Consider the following 16,757-nt stretch of genomic DNA (forward strand, 5'->3'; position numbering starts at 1 on the left):
AGATGCTGGAAAAATATTCAACATAATTTATCATCTCTTTATGATAAAAACTCACTTCACAATATACACTTGACAAAGGACTAAGATCCAGAATCTACAATAAACTCAAACAAATTAACAAGAAAAGAACAGTCCCATCAAAAAGTGGGCTAAAGACATGAATATACAGTTCTTAAAAGAAACTATACAAATGACCAACAAATATATGAAAAAAATGCTCAACCTCACTAATGATCAGGAAAATGCTAATCAAAACCACAATGTGATACTACCTTATTTCTACAAGAATGGTTATAATCAAAAAAATTAAAAAAAATAGGCCAGGCATGGTGGCTTATGTGTGATCCCAGCACTTTGGGAGGCTGAGGCAGGTAGATCAATTGAGGTGAGGAGTTTGAGACCAGCCTGAAAATACAGTGAAACCCTGTCTCTACTAAAATACAAACATTAGTCAGGCGTGGTAGCAGGTGCCTGTAATCCCATTACTAGGAGACTGAGGCAGGAGGATCGTTTGAACCCTGGAGGCAGAGGTTGCAGTGAGCTGAGATGGCACAACTGCACTCCAGCCTGGGTGGAAGAGCAAGACTCCCTCTCAAAAAAAAAAAAAAAAAAAAAAAAAAAAAAAAAAAGTTGGCGTGGATGTACTGAAAAGGGAACATTTCTACACTGCTGGTGGAGATGTAAACTAGTACAACAACTATGGAAAACAGTGTGGAGATTCCTTAAAGAACTAAAAGTAGAACCTTCATTTGATTTAGCAATCCCACTACTGGGTATCTACACAGAGGAAAATAAGTCACTGTATGAAAAATATACTTGCTCAATCATGTTTATAACAGCACAATTCACAATTGAAAATATGTGAAACTAACCAAAATGCCCATCAATCAATGAATGGATAAACTGTGATTATGTGTATATATATATGATGGAATACTACTCAGCCATAAAAGAATGAATTAATGGCATTTGCAGAAATCTGGATGGGATTGGAAACTATTATTCCATGTAATTCTAGCACTTTGGAAGACCGAGGTGGGAGGATCATTTGAGATCAGGAGTTTGCGGCCAGCCTGGGAAAAATAGTGAGACATCATCTCCATTAAAAAAAAAATGAAATACATGTAGAAAAAGTCAAATTATTCTTAGGCATGCATGACATACTATATTTAGCAAAACGTAAAGATTCCACCAAAAAGAACTCTTAAAACTGCTAAATAAACATTAAAGTTGCTGCATACAAAGTCAGTACACAGAAGACAGTAGCACATATATGTACAAATAACAAACTAGTTGAGAAAAAAATCAAGAATGAAATTCCATTTGTAATAGCTACAAAAAAAGCCCTAGGAATAAATTTAACTAAGGAGGTGAAAGATCTCAAGGACAGCTACAAAACAATGATAAAAAAGAATTCAAGAGGACACAAACAAATGCAAAGACATCCTATGTTCATGGATCAGAATGATTAATATAGTTAAAATGTCTATACTACAGTAAAAAATTCTATAGATTTAATGACATTCCTATAAAAACATAAATGGCATTCTTCACAGAAATAAAACAAAAAAGTCCTAATATTTGTATGGAACCAAGAAAGACCCTAAATAGCTAATACAGTTCTGAGCAAAAAATAACAAAGCTGGAGTTACCACACTACCTGACTTTAAAATATGCTACAGTACCATAGCAACAGAAATGGCATAGTGCTAACATAAAAGCAAACATATAGAGCAATGAAACAGAATACAGAACCCAAAAATAAATGTACAAATTTATAGCAAACTCATTGTTGACAAGGATGCCACAAATATACATTGAAAAGGGGACAGTCTTTTCAATAAAAGGTGCTGGGAAAAGAGGGTAATCATATACAGAAGATTTAAGCTAGATCTCTATATCTCACCATATTACCAGTCAAATGAAATCAAAATGGAATAAAAGTTTAAATGTATGACCTACCACCGTGAAACCTAGAGAGAGAAACATTGGGGTAATGATTCAGAACATTGGTCTAAGTAAAGATTTTTTTTTTAGATAGGACTTCAGAAGCACAGACAGCAAAGGCAATAATAGATAAATGGGACTATATTAAACTAAAAAGCTTCTGCCCAACAAATATTTAAGTGAAAAGACAACCTGCAGAAGTTAAGAAAATATTTGCAAATTATTCATCCAACAAAGGATTGATAATCAGAATATATGAGGAACTCAAAAGCAGAAATTTAAAAAAAGTCTGATTTTAATGGCCAAATATCTGAACAGACATTTCTCAAAAGAAATGCAGATGACCAACAGGTATATGAAAAACTGCTCAATATCAGTAATCGTCAGGAAAATGTAAATTCAAGTCACAAGAAGATAACATCTCCATCTAGTTAAAATGACCGTTACCAAAAAGACAGGGAATAATAGAAGCTGGCAAGGATGTGGAGAAAGGGGAATTTTGTAACACTATTGGTGGGAGTGTAAATTAGTACATCCACTGTGGAAAACATTATGGAGGTTTGTCAAGAAACAAAAATAAACTACCATATACTCTAGCGATTCCACTACTAGATAAATACCCAAAAGAAAGTAAATTAGTATATCAAAGAGATATTTGCACTCCCATGTTTATTACAGCACTATTTTCAATAGCTAAGATAATAAATCAATCTAAGTGTCAATTAATGAATGAATGGATAAAGAAAATGTGGCACATATTCACAATGGAATATTGTTCAGCCACAAAAAAGAATAAAATCCTGCCATTTGCAGTAACGTGGATGGAACTGGAGGTCATTATGTTAAGTGAAATAAGCCAGGCACAGAAAGATAAATATCACATGTTTTTACTTGTATGTGGAAGCTACAAAAGTGGATTTCATGGAGATAGAAGAGTCGACTGGTGGTTATTAGAGACTGAGAAGAATCAGAGGTATAGGAGGATGAAGACAGGTTGGATAATGGGTACAAAAATATATAGAAATAATAATATCTAGCATTTGATAGTGCAGTAGGGAAACTATTAATCATTTTTTGTACAGTTCAAAATAGTTGGATAAGAGAAATTGAAATATTTCCAACATAAAGAAGAGGGAATATTTGAGTTGATGTATGTTCCAATTGCACTGGTTTTATCATGCATGTATGCATGTATCAAAATATCACATGTACCTCAAAAACAGGTACCATTATATGTATCAATAAAAAGTAAAATAGGAATATTTGCACCATCTGATTTTAACATATAAAATAAAGCTACAGTAATTAAGATAATATAATATTTGGATAAGAGTAGATCAATGGAACAAAATAAAGTCAAGACATTGACCAACTTACATATTGCCATATGATATGGTTTGGCTGTGTGTCCCCATCCAAATCTCATCTCAAATTGTAATCCCCAAGTGTTGAGGGAGGGACCTGGTGGGAGGTGATTGGGTCATGATGGTGGTTTCTCCCATGCTGTTCTTGTAATATTGAAGGAGCTCTCATGAGACCTGTTTATTTTTAAAGTGGCAGATCCCCCTGTGCTCTTTCTTTCTCTCTCTCCCGTCACCATGTAAGATGTGCCTTACTTCCCCTTCCCCTTCTGCCATTGTTGTAAGTTTCCTGAGGACTCCCGAGTCATGCAGAACTGTGAGTCAATTAAACCTCCTGTATTTATAAATTACCCAGTCTCAGGTAGTATCTTTATAGCAGTGTGAGAGCAAACTAATACAATTGATATCAGGAGTGGGGTGCAACTATAATGTTAACCTGAAAATGTGGAAGTAACTTTGGAACTGGGTAACAGGCAGAAGTTGGAACAGTTTGGAGGGCTCAGAAGAAGACAGAAAGATGTGTGAATATTTAGAACTTCCTAGAGACTTGTTGAATGGTAGTGTCAAAAATGCTGTTAGTGATATAGACAATGAACTCCAGGCTAAGGTGGTCTCAGCTGGATATTAGAAACTTACTGGAAACCAAAGCAAAGGTCACTCTTGCTATGCTTTAGCAAAGAAACTGGTGATATTTTGCCCCTACCCTAAAGATCTGTGGACGTTTGAACTTAAGAAAGATTATTTAGGGTATCTAGCAGAAGAAATTTCTAAGCAGAAAAATATTCAAGAGGTGACTCAGTTTTTCCTGAAAGTAGTTATATGTGTTCACTAAGAGATGGTTTGAAATTGGAACCTATGTTTAAAGGGGAAGCAGAGCATAAACGTTCGGAAAATTTCAAGTCTGACAATGAGGTATTAAAGAAAAGAATTCTGTGGAAAAATTCAAGCAGGTTACAGAAATTTGGCTAAGTAACAAGGAGACAAATGTTAATAGTCGAGATAATGGGGAGACATCTCCAGGGCATTTCAGAGATCTTTGTTGCAGCCCTTCCCATTACAGGCCCAGATGCCTTAAAGGGTAAAATGGTTTCATGGCCCAGGCTCTGGGCCCCACTGCTCTGTGCAGCCTCAGGACTTGGGGCCCTGCATCCCAGCCACTCTAGCTCCAGCTGTGGCTAAAAGAGGCCAAGGTACAGCTTAGACCATTGCATCAGAGGATGCAAGCCCCAAGACTTGGCAGCTTCCATGTTGTTTTGGGCCTGTGGATGCACAGAAGACAAGAATTGTGCTTTAGGAACCTCCATCTAGATTTCAGAGGATGTATGGAAATGCCTGGATATCTAGGCAGAAGTTTGCTGCAGAGCAAGGGCCCTCATGGAGACCCTCTACTAGGGCAATGCGGAGGGCAAATGTGGGGTTGGAACTCCCACACAGGGTCCTCACTGGGGCACTGCCTAGTGGAGCTTTGAAAAGAGGGTCACCATCCTCTAGACCCCAGAATTGTACATCCACTGACTGCTTGGAGCGCGCACGTGGAAAAGTCTCAGGTACTCAATGCTAGCTCATAAAAGCAGCTGTGGGAACTGTACTCTGCAGAACAAAAGAGTTAGAGCTACCCAAGACCATGGGAGCCTACCTCTTGCATCAGTTTGCCCTGATGTGAGACATGGAGTCAAAGGAAATTTTGGAGCTTTAAAATTTAATTACCACCCAACTAGGTTTTGGATTTGCATGGGACTTGTAGCCCCTTTGTTTTGGTCAACTTCTTTCATTTGCAATGGAAAGATTTACCCAATGCCTGTACCCCAGTTGGATCTTGGAAGTTACTAATTTGTTTTTGATTTTACAGACTCATAGATGGAAGGGATTTTCCTTGGCTCAGATGAGACTTTTGACTTGGACTTTTGAGTTAATGCTGGAATGTGTTAAGACTTTGTGAGACTGTTGGTTCCTCTAAATTTTCCAAACTTTTATTTTCTGCTTCCCTTTTAAAGATAAGTTCCAATTTCCAGGCAGTCAGTGACCAGGGCTGAGAAGTTGTCCCAGACCATGAGCCTTCCCACTGAGAAAGCAAGCAGATTTACAGTTTTTTGCAGTCTCTGAGATCCTCCAGTGGCAATCCAGTTTCTTTAAAGGGTCTGTGGATTCTCTTAACTTTCGTAGTATGTTCCTACAGTAGTTCTTGGAACAAAAATTCACGATGTGAGTCTCTACATGCTGCTCTGTCTGTCCAGGTGAAAGCTGCTCCTAGCTAGTCCTGCTTTCTATCTGCCACCTTAATCTGCCACTGGGCCTTGAATCGTAATTTATCTCTTACACCACATATAAAGTTAACTCAAAATGGATAATAAACTTAAATTTAAAAATGAAAACTTTAAAACCCTTAGAAGTAGATATAAGAGATCATCTTTATGAACTGGAAGCCAGGCAGAAGTTTCTTAAATGCATAAAGCACTTAAGTAACTTGATCTCTTAAACTAGATAGTAGAATAGTGGTAAGTAGAAGCTGGGAAGGGTAGCAGGGAAAGGGGATAAAAAGAGATTGGTTAACAGATACAAAATTACAACTAGTCATTGGGAATAAGTTCTAGTGTTCTATAGCGTTGTAAAGTTTCTATAGTTAAAAATAATGTATTCTATATTTTAAAAAAAGCTCAAAAAGCTAGAAGAGAGATTTTGAATGTCCAGGCACAAAGAAATGATTAATGTTTAAGGTGATGGATATGTTAATTACTCTGATTTGATCATTATGAATTGTATAGATGTATCTATATCTATATTTTACATGGTGCCCCATAAATATGTATATTTATTATGCATAAATTAAAAATATTTAAAAAACAAAGTGAAGAGAAGTAATTTTTGGTGAAAGGGCTAGGACAGGGTTGAACTGATAACCAATAGAGGAAATGAGGGAGGAGTGTTAATCTATTTTGAGTCTCAGTGATGGAGATTACATCAATATATTTACTTGTAAATATTCATTGAACTGTATGCTTATGATTTACATACTTTATATGTTATACTTCAAATAAAATATTTACTTTAAAATACATAGAAAAACTCAATTACATAATTCCCATTAATCTAAAGTAGTAGTATTTGGAGCACTTTATAAAATATAATCAGATTTTAGTTATCCACATGAGCATTTGTACAATTTTTCATTCATCTTGGAAAAAATAATTCCAGATGGATATCTCTGCAGGCCATTTTTCTTTGCCTCTGCATTGTTTTGATGTTTGCATTTGAATTTCATGATTAACAAAAACAGAAAATAATTTGGAAGGCATAGATCACATTTTCAGAAAACACTCAAGTAATATATGCCAACACAAATATAAATGAACTCCAGAGTATTACCTTCTCGGGATTTTCTGTGCTTCCCTCCTAGGTTTAGCATAGGAAATCAAACGTAGACTATCTTCTAGTTTATCGTGCCTTTGAGAAATTTCTGAAGGCTTGAATGGAGAGGAATTGAATATACATTTGATCTACTCCTCTAGGGGTGCAAACTCAGATGCCTGCAGGGACCAGCTGGAAACAGAAATGAGGTAATTGGGCTGGGGAAAATGGCAGAAAATCACTAAATATAAAATAATGGAACCAGTGCAAGCATGATGATGAATGACATCTGACACCAGGAATTGATAGGAGCCATGGTCAAACAAAAATCACATATCCTGTCCAAAGGCATGGCTACTCAGCTCCGTGCAGGCCTATAGGCATAATGTGTTCAGCTGCTTTCATTTGTGAAGATAAATTTGGAAATCAGAATGTGGTGTTTAAACTTCTTGATGTTTACATATTGATAATTCATTCAAAAGTTTGAAAAAATACTGGGTAGTAAAACCAAACTAAACAGATCCATCTGAGAGAACCAGCCTATTTTCATCCTCTGCTCTACAGAGAAATCTTTCCAAATCCCAGCCCTTGTAGTATCTGTACTTATAAACATTAGTTGATTATTTTTTATGTTGTGAATATGAATCGTACAATAATAAAGTTTTCCACTTTGATTGCTAGAATCCAAAGGATGGTTTTCCCTTAGAAAATGTTGAAACTTAACATAAATATGTTTGTTTCTGTGCGTGTGTGTGTGTGCGTGTGCGTGTGTGTATGTATGTGAATGTGTATTTAATTTGTTAAACTTAACCCTGGTTTCGTAGAATAACTGTGCTTATTTTGTCTTTATTCTAATTTTGACATACTTGACTTTATTTGGTGGTATTTTATGCCATTACATATTATGAAGCTGCTTCAAATATTTTTGGAATAGGGGTTGGTTATATGAACCAATCAAATGACTCAAGACATTATGATATGAGACAAAGCCTTCTTAAGGACACAACAAATATTCTAGGCTAATATTACACGAGCATAATATATCTAGAAAAGGTTTTTCTGCAAGACTGGTGACACACACGCACACACATGTATATAATTTTGGTAAAGAGGGAGCTAAAATAGGAAAAAAAAATAAATGGCCTAAGATCACACAATTTGCATGAGGTGAAGACTGAATTTCAACCCAGATCAGCCTCAGTTTATAACCTTTACGGTTTTCCTGAACATTCTCCATGTTGTGACTTAAATAAGGGAAAAAAATGATTTGCAGAATAGAACTGTTTAGGGCCCAGGAAACCTTAGTCATGTTGAACAGTTCTTTAATTAAGTGGTTATGTACTTTGAGCAAGACGACTTCTATGGCTAGTTGCTTTAAAATCCAGGCCAGTGATTCTTACTGTAGAAGGCTTCTAAATCATTCTGTAAAAATGCATTAGAATAATGTTTATAGAGTACTCAGTAACTTGAGCAGAATCGTACAGACAATTTCACAAGCAGCTAGGCATGCAAAATATTTGTCTTTCTTATTTTACTCTCTGAAAGTTATTCTCCTTGCAGCTACTCTAGGAAATGCTGACATAGAGTAAATTTGACATTTTCAAGGACTGTACTGCTGCTTTGGTGGACAGCTCTGTATAACCGGTTTACTGGGTTTCCAAAGCCTTTGGATATTTTAGGACAAAACCTCATAACTTCTATTTATAGAAATATCCTTTGTAAAGGGAATCCGTTTATTATAATCTGATTTCTGGTAGGAATAAATTGTCTTATATCCTTTCGCCTCCCATTCCTATTAATAAATAACAGAGGAAACAACAGCAACAATCTGATTCTCCGTGCCTTTTCATTTTCATGGCTGTCTCATCCTACTTTTTATGTCCCATTCTTTCATTGAATGATATAGCTATTATATACATTTACAATAAGATCTAGCAACAGGCGCTAGATTCAAAATCAATTGTTTAGGTAGAAGTGATAGTCAAAGTCATTCTATAAAGTCACTGAAATCATGATGTAATTGATAGGATCTGGGCCAAGCATGAGTAACAAAATCATATAAATATCTAATTATCTCAATAGGGGCAGAAAAAGAATTTGTCAGAATTCAACATCTCTTTATGATTGAAAAAAAGAACTTTGAACGAATTAGGTATAGAAGGAATGTACCTCAACACAATAAAGGCCATATATGGAAATTCTATAGCTAACATACTCAATGGTGAGAAGTTGCAAGCTTTTTCTCTATGATGAGGAATAAGAAAAGGATGCTCACTCTCATCAATTCTGTTCAGCATAACAGTGGAAATCCTAGCCATAGAAACTAGGCAAGAAAAAGACATAAAAGGTAGCCAAATAGAGGGAGAAGTGAAATTGTCACTGTTTGATGAGATGATCATGTGGGAAATCCTAGAAACTCCACAAAAAAAACTGCTGGTATTGATAACTTCAGTAATTTTGCAGGATACAAAATCAACACACAAAAATTAGTGTTTCTTTACACAACTAAAGCTATTCAAATAAGAAATCAATGTCATTTATGATAGCATAAAAATACATAGGAGTAAATTTAACCAAAGAAATGAAATACCTATATACCGAAATCTATAAAACAATTATGAAAAATAGTAGACAACATAAAGGGAGAATATATTCATGGATTAGAAGAAAAAATTTTTAGATATCCATTCTGCTCAAAGTGAACTACAAATTTCATGCAATCTCTATCAAAATTTTAGTGTCATTTTTTCACTGAGATAGAAACAAAGCTTAATATCTACACGGAAACACAAAAGACCTCAAAGAACCACAGCAATTTTGAGCAAAAACAAACAAACAAATAAAGGTGGAAGTCTCACCCTCCCTGATTTTAAAATATAAAGTTATGGTAATCAAAACAGCATGGTACTGGCATAAAAATAGACACATTGAAAAATGAAAGAGGACAAAACACACAGAAATCAACCCATGTATATATGATCAATTGCTCTCTCACAAATGTGCCAGAAATATATATTTTCCTCAATAAATGGTATTGAATAAACAGCATATCCATATGGTGATTGATGAAACTATGTCCGTGTCTTACACCATATTCACAATTTCACTAAAAACTGGATAAACAACACAAGCATAAACCCTGAAACTGTAAAACATCTAGAAAAAAACCTAGGTGAAATGCTCCACAATATTGGTCAGAGCAAAGATTTCTTTGATATGACCCTGAAAACACACCCAACAAAACCAAAACTCAATAAATGGGATTAAATCAAACTAAAAAGCTTCTGCACAGCAAAGAGGACAATTGGAAATCCTATGGAATGGGAGAAAATATTTTCAAACCACAAATCTGATGTGAGGCCAATCCAAAATATATGAGCAACTCAACTTGATATCAAGAAAACAAAGAACCCAATTAAAAATAGGCAAAGGACCTAAATAGACATTTATCAGCATAAGTCATACAAATGGCTAACAGATATCATCACAAATTATTAGGAAAATGCAAACTCACACCACAATGAAATATCATCTTACACCTGTTCGAATGACTGTTACCCAAAAGATGAAAGATAACACGTGTTGGCAAAAGTGTGGAGAGAAGGGAACCCGTGCACTGTTAGCGGGGATGTAAATTAATACAGACATTATGGAAAACAATATGAAGGCTCCACAGCAACCTAAAAATAGAAGTACCATATGATTCAGCAATCCCATTTCTGGGTATATATCCAAAGAGATTGAAATCAGTATGCCGAAGAGATATCTGCACTCCCATGCTTATTGCATCATTATTCACAACAACTAACGTATAGAAACAACTTAGGTGTCCATCACTAGATGAATGGATAAAAAATGTGGTATAGACATGCAATGAAATACTATTCAACCTTAACAAAGAATAAAATCCTGTCATTTGCAACAACATGGATGAACCCAGACGACGTTAGGCTAAGTGAAATAAGATAGGCACAGAAAGAAAAATAACATAAAATCTCACATATATGTGAAATCTAAAAACAGAAGTAGGGAGTAGAATGGTGGTTTGCAGATGCTAGGGGAGTGAAGTCAATGGGGAAAGGGGAGGTTATGTATAAAAACTGTACAATTTCAAATAGACAAGAAGAATAAGCTTTAATGCTCTATTGCATAGAATGGTGACCATAATAAATAAAAATACATCATATGTTCCAAAATTACCAAAAGAGTGGATTTTAAATGTTTACACCACAAAAAATGATGAGTATATGAGTTGATAAATTTGTTAGTTTGATTTAATTATTCCACAATGTAAAACACGTACCAGATATCACATTGTGCCCCATAAATGTGTAATAATACAATAATAATTTGTGAATTAAAAGTGAAATTTAAAAAGATCTAAATAAGAATTTTGGAAGAACAAAGAGACCTTGAAAAGTCATATGTGACTAAATTTACAGTAATCAAGACTAGAGTCTAACTTTCTATTTCCTCTGCTGTCCCTTTTTTTTCTCTTCCCTTTTTTTTTTTGTTGTTGTTAATGTTTTAATTAGGAGAGATAGTAATTCAGCAAAACTAAGAACATTATATCTTTCAAATGTAGAGTAGTGATCAAGAGTGTAGAATTGAAACTGGACAGCTTAGACTCAAAATTCTAGTTTCATCAATGTCACCTTGACCAAAATACTTTTAACTTCTCTGTGCTTTCGTTTTCTTACCTGTAGAATGATAAAAATAATTGCACCTTTCTCATTGGGCTGTTGTGATGATTACATAAGTTACATGTTTGAAAACAAAAATTATGTGTTTAAAGGCCACATAGTAAGCACTAAAGTGAAGCCCTTTTATTATTATTAATCCGTTTAATAACCTGGCAAGGGTTTGTCTCAGGCCATTAATGTTTGTTTTCTATGTATTTTCCTATCCCTTTTTTTCCTCTCACTAGTATCTTGAGGGTTTTTTGCCTACTTCAGCCACACCAGTGCTGAAAAAAATATTCAAAGAAATTATTGACTTAAATGTTAAACAGATTTCTGGGTCATGTTTTGTTTTGTTTTGCTTTGTTTGGTCATGCTAGGAGTACAGAAAATCACACAAGATAACACGAATGCAATGTAGAGACTCCACTCTAATATGTATTTGCTGGTAAATATTCTATAAGGTTCTAATTCCCACCTTTGTCAAGCATTTAGTCTGTATGCCTCATTGTGAAGAAAAAAAGTTTCCCTATCTTAAGAGTGCTGTAATGCATATATGGTGAAGTAACACATGGATTATGCACATAATATGCTTTGGGAAAGTTAAGGGGGGAAATCATTTTTGAGAGTTCTGATTGAGGTTAATCAACTCAAACAGCATTCAAGAATATACAGAAAATGTCTTGGAAGATTAATCTGGGAAAGCTGAAGCAGATTTAAGAGTGGGTAGGAGTTGGACAAGTGAATTTGTAAAGTGGCTAGACGGAAGCCCCCATAGGACACCTCACAGTTGCCTACAACTCCATATGATCAAGACTTTCCAGCCTGGTTCTCTGGCCTATTTATTATCTAATTTCTTCAGCTTTGTTGAGGTGTAATAAATTCCATGGATTTAAGTATACATTTTAATGATTATTGACATATATAAATGCCCATAAATCCATAATTGCAATAAAGATAAACATAATAAATACACACACACACACACACACACACAGTATTTGGGGGAGATATATATATATATATATATATTTTATTTTTTTATATATATATATTTTATTTTTAAATATATACATATATTTACCCCAAAGTTTTCTGATGTACTTTTGCAACCTCCTCCTGGAATACTTTTTCATTCACTCTATTCTCCACCTCCAAGTAACACTGATCTGAAGTGTTTTTGCTATAGATGTGTTTTAATTATTTTAGTAATTTACATAAATAGAAGCATATATACTTTTTTGGCAGGGATCTTCTACCACGTGACACAATTATTTTGAGATTTTTTCATGTATTGCGTGTATCTTAGTTAATTCCTTTTTATTTCTGAATAGTATTCCATACCACCATGGATATACCAGTATATGTTTATCCTTTTGTCTATTGATGAACATTTGGGTTGTTTCCAATTTTTAACTATTAAAATTAAAGCAGGTATAAATGTTCATGTATGAGTCTTTGCTAGGCATATATTTTCATTTCTCCTAGGTAAATACCTAGAGATGAAATGGCTGGTTTTAAGGTAGATGTACATTTAATTTTTAAAGAAATGTCCTATTTTTTAAAAAAAATTTAAGTTCTGGGATACATGTGCAGAATGTGCAGGTTTGATACATAAGTACACAGGTGTTATGGTGGTTTGCTGCAACTATCAACCCATCATCAAGCTTTTAAGTCCCACATGCATTAAGTATTTGTCCTAATGCTCTCCCTCCCCTTGCCTCCTAGTCCCTGACAGACCCTAGTGTGTCTTCTTCCTCTCCTTGTGTCCATGTATTCTAACTCTTCAGCTCCCACTTACGAGTGAGAACATATGTTGTTTAGTTTTCTGTTCCAGTGTTGGTTTGCTGAGGATGATGTCTTCCAGTTTCATCCACATCCATGCAAAGGACATGAACTCATTCTTTTTTGTGGCTGCATAATATTCCATGGTGTATATGTGCCACATTTTCTTTATCCAGTCTATCATTGATGGGCATGTGGGTTGGTTCCAAGTCTTTGCTATTGTAAATAGTGCTGCAGTAAACATACATGTGCTTGTGTCTTTATAGCAGAATGATTTATATTCCTTTGGGTATATACCCAGTAATGGGATTGCCGAGTCAAATGGTATTTCTGGTTCTGGATCCTTGAGGAATCCTTGAGGAAACGCCATGCTGTCTTCCACAGTGGTCGAACTAATTTATACTTCCACCAAGAGTGTAAAAGCATACATATCTCTTCACATCCTTGCCAGCATCTCTTGTTTCCTGGCTTTTTAATAATCACCATTCTGACTGGCATGAGATGGTAGCTCATTGTAGTTTTGATTTGCATTTCTCTAATGACCAATGATGATGAGCTTTTTTTCATAAGTTTTTTGGCCACATAAATGTCTTTTTTGAGAAGTGTCTGTTCATATACTTTGCCCACTTTTTGGTGGGGTTATTTGTGGGGTTTTTTTTTTTTTTGGTATATTTGTTTAAGTTCCTTGTAGATTCTAGATATTAGAACTTTGTCAAATGGATAGATTGCGAAAATTTCCTCCCATTCTGTAGGTTGCCTGCTCACTCTGTTGCTAGTTTCTTTTTCTGTGCAGAAGCTATTTAGTTTAATTAGATCCCATTTGTCAATTTTGGCTTTTGTTGCAATTGCTTTTCATGTTTTAGTCACGAAGTCTTTGCCCATGCCTAAGTCCTGAGTGGTACTGCCTAGGTTTTCTTCTAGGGTTTTTATGGTTTTGGGTTTTACATTTAAATCTTTAATCCATCCTGAGTTAATTTTTGCATATGGTATAAGGAACGGGTCCAGTTTCTGTTTTCTGCATATGGCTAGCCAGTTTTCCCAGCATCATTTATTAAATAGGGAATCCTTTCCCCATTTCTTGTTTTTGTCAGGTGTGTCAAAGATCAGATGGTTGTACATGAATGGTGTTATTTCTGAGGTCTCTGTTATTTTCCACTGATATATATATTATATATATCTGTTTTGCTGCCCATACCATGCTGTTTTGGTTACTGTAGCCTTGTAGTATAGTTTGAAGTCAGGTAGTGGGATGCTTACAGCTTTGTCCTCTTTGCTTAGGATTATCTTTTCTATACAGGCTCTTTTTTGGTTCCATGCGTTCCTATACACAAATGACAGACAAGCAGAGAGCCAAATCATGAATGAACTCCCATTCACAATTGCTACAAAGAGAATAAAATACCTAGAAATTCAACTTACAAGGGATGTGAAGGACCTCTTCAAAGAGAACTGCAAACCACTGCTCAAGGAAATCAGAGAGGACACAAACAAATGGAAAAACATTCCATGCTCATGGATAGGAGGAATCAATATCGTGAAAATGATGATACTGCCCAAAGTAATTTATAGATTCAGTGCTATTCTTGTCAAGCTACCATTGATTTTCTTTGCAGAATTAGAAACGCCATATTTCTAAAGAGGTTATATGATTTTACATCTGCCAGTAATGTTTAAAGGTTTGATTTGCATGGTATTCTAGCTAACACATGTTGTATTCATTTTATTTATTATTTGCTCTCTATTGTGAGGATATAGTGATTTCACATTGTAGTGTTAACTTGGCCTTCATTTTTTAAATGTTTTATAAGTAAAAGGAGATAGAGGAAAGTGACATAATTCTGGAAGGGAAGAAGTTAAAAAGAGAGGAGAAAAGTAATGTAAACATTCAAATATGTACAGGGATTAGTAGTAGATAGACAACTTGAAATTTTTCTATTAAAAAAGAAGTGACAGTTGGGGACATAAAAAAATGTTAAATTAAGTTTTGACATTAACCCTACAAAATAGAAAGTAACTTATAGTATAGTGTGTATATGGCATGATTGTAGTGATAGACTATTCACACATTTTCAGGACTGGTGGCCTAGGAAAATTGGAGAAAGATCGGTTAGGTAGCAATTACAGTATTCCAGACCGAAGATAATTAGAAGAAGATTGGTCTGATAATTACAGAAAGAAAACATTTTATTAATGAAGATTTTCAGTGCTCAGTAACAATTATGATTACAAGGAGAAAATAAGGAAGAAGAAACCAAAATAATTTAGTAGATAGGAACCATACACTATTTTAGAGGAAAAATTTATTATCTAATTTTAAAATGTTGAGTTTAGGTTAATATTAGTACTTTGATCTATGGCCATCTCCTAGATTTTTTTTTTCTGAGCGGATGTTTCATCTTTAAGAAAAATAACACTAATACACTCATGTTAGCTAATAGCAAAATGTGGTTGCCATTTGAACATAATATACAAGGCATATTAATTTATTTCGTGATAGGGAGGGTGTATTTCACCAGAAAAAAAAAGTCTGCAAAATGACCAGATTTATTTGAATACTTTGTCACATCTTGTTCTGGGTGTTTCTAAGATTTAGAACAGCATGTATATCTATTGATGGCAGTTAGGACAGTCATCCTTGGCTCTTTCACATTTCCACGTGTGGGCTTGGAAGCAGAGGTTCTGGTGGTCTTTGTTCTGAAGCATCTCTTCAGGCATGTTTGTATAGCAAACTGACTTTTTGGATACAGAAAGAGAGTCTCTTTCTGGAGCAAAAGGCAGACTCATTTGTTGTTCAGTATGCTATAGGTAATGCCTCTCTCTTCGGAAAAAGTGGGATGAGTTTGCCAGCAGCCTCTTATAAATAATTGGAAATCTAAGTTTAGAGATCCTCAGCTGTGAAGCAAACTCACTGTATGAACAGAATCTACCTGGTATGCTTCGTGTCATGTGGCACAAAGTGGGGTCAGAGGGAAGAGTCATGACCATGACACCCATTCTACTTTCTGTATCATGAGTGATAAAGGCTTTTATCTCCGACTTAAGAGTCTGCTAACATCTACGTAATTCTGGCATGATAAGTTGGTTGCTTGCAGATAAACTAAAAGCTCCAGACCTTTCACAGATTTTGGAGGCAAAGAGGGGATGCAAAGGATACATAACTTTCTTGAAAAAGAGAATAATAATAAATGCTCTTACCCCTGTAGTGGACAAACTAGGAAGAAGGGTCTCCCACTGTTCTACCTGTTAAGGTATGTTGACAGGTTGAGCAGGTACAGGTGGAATTGAAACAAGGCATTCAAATGATGCTACCGGCAAGCAGGCAAATGAAGGGATAATATCAAGACAGTGGTGCAGGAAGTTCTGCAGCCCTAGTTAAAGGGAAAAGTGGCTGTAGCTGCTGAGTCAAGAAGCCTCAGCAAAAAATAAATAAACAAATGACTGTTCTTTACATTTTGAAGAAATGAATTGTGAATTCTCAATGAATTTGTGCCTTCCAATCTAACAGTACTCCCCCAGGTTGTAAGAGCTGAGGTTTTAACAGTTTTGCATGTCAGAGATGGGTAACTGCATATATCTGATGTGTTTTGAAAGCCTGTGGCTTCCTTTCTCCCAGCACTGCAGAAAAAAAAAAAAAAAAAAA

Source organism: Macaca fascicularis, chromosome 12 (genome assembly GCF_037993035.2).
Source record: "Macaca fascicularis isolate 582-1 chromosome 12, T2T-MFA8v1.1".
Classification (NCBI taxonomy): domain Eukaryota; kingdom Metazoa; phylum Chordata; class Mammalia; order Primates; family Cercopithecidae; genus Macaca; species Macaca fascicularis.